Source organism: Heterocephalus glaber, unplaced genomic scaffold (genome assembly GCF_053883595.1).
Source record: "Heterocephalus glaber isolate CG9 unplaced genomic scaffold, H.glaber_assembly_v1.0 deba00001509, whole genome shotgun sequence".
Classification (NCBI taxonomy): Eukaryota; Metazoa; Chordata; class Mammalia; order Rodentia; family Bathyergidae; genus Heterocephalus; species Heterocephalus glaber.
Window position 1 is genome coordinate 34,622,540 of NW_028258325.1, and position 1,273 is coordinate 34,623,812.

The following is a 1,273-nucleotide window of genomic DNA, read 5'->3' on the forward strand; positions in this document are numbered from 1 at the left end:
GTTAATCACATCCTTAAAATACACACAAACTGGGATTTGACCAAACAACTGGATACCTTAGACTCACCAAGCAGACACACAAAATTAACTATCATACCATCCAAGCTCCAGAGCTCTCCATAGGCACAGCGGAGGCCTCTATTGTCACTATCTCTCAATCCAAATTCTCCCTGTGCTCAACCCTACATTTTTAAATCCCTGACTCATATTCCTGAGAGTACTTCCCAGCAAAACTCCTACACATAGCTACTTCTGAGAGTCTATTTCTGGGAATTCAGACATAAGATAAAGATATGCTAATGAACAAATCATACTACTCAGAGTTATTACCAAATGTAGTTAGAAACTAACTTGCAGAGATTTTTATTGTTACCTTCTAAATATTTGAAATTTTTTGTCTTTGAAAGAAATACGCCTAACTCATTATTAGGTGTTGGAAAAACCATTTGACTCCTACAAGAAAGCTACTGATCTAAAAAGAAAGAAAATGATGGTTTTTAAAAAGCTATCAAAAAGAAAACTTCTTGCTGTGCTTGATTTTTCTCTCCCTGCTTTATGTCTAAGTGGGAACTGCTCAGAGTTTTTGAGCTACAAGCTGTCCCTCTGCTACCCTTAACTATGCACATGTTCCGGGAGTGTGTGCCCACAAACATTCAGCAGATGGTCTCAGGCTGGACATCTGGAAGTCTCATCAGATTATGGGCTACAAATTTGTGATAATAGATTTAATTCAGTTTTTGCGTAACATTTTTTGGCTGGTTTAAAGACCCTGGGGTCAGTATGTAACTTGGCAAGAGTTTTACAAAAATTGTTCTGAATTTATCATCAATGGGAAGACCTTATACAATATTTTGTTTGTGCAACTCAGACCAGCTGGGCAAAAGCTAATGAAAGGAATGCAATTATATGGGGGTGGGAGGTACATGTAAGCCTTATTAATGCATTAGTCATTCTCTGTGTCCCCCTGCCCATCCCACAAGTGCTGCTGCATAATGAGTGCAAGATAACCTTGGGGGAGTGTGGCCATTGCCCTTTATTTTCTGATTTTTAGACTTGAGGTTATGTGCTTTATTTGGATAATCAAAGGGCACTGAAGCAGTAATTGTAACAAGCTACTTTTCGCATTTTTACTTGGAATTGTCTGATGTAAATCTTAAGAACAAAATAAAAATGAAGCAAGTATAAACTACTATAGGCACTGATATAATATTAAAGAATTTTCTTTTCTTACCATAAAAATAGCATAAATTATTTGCATAGAAGAGTCCACATT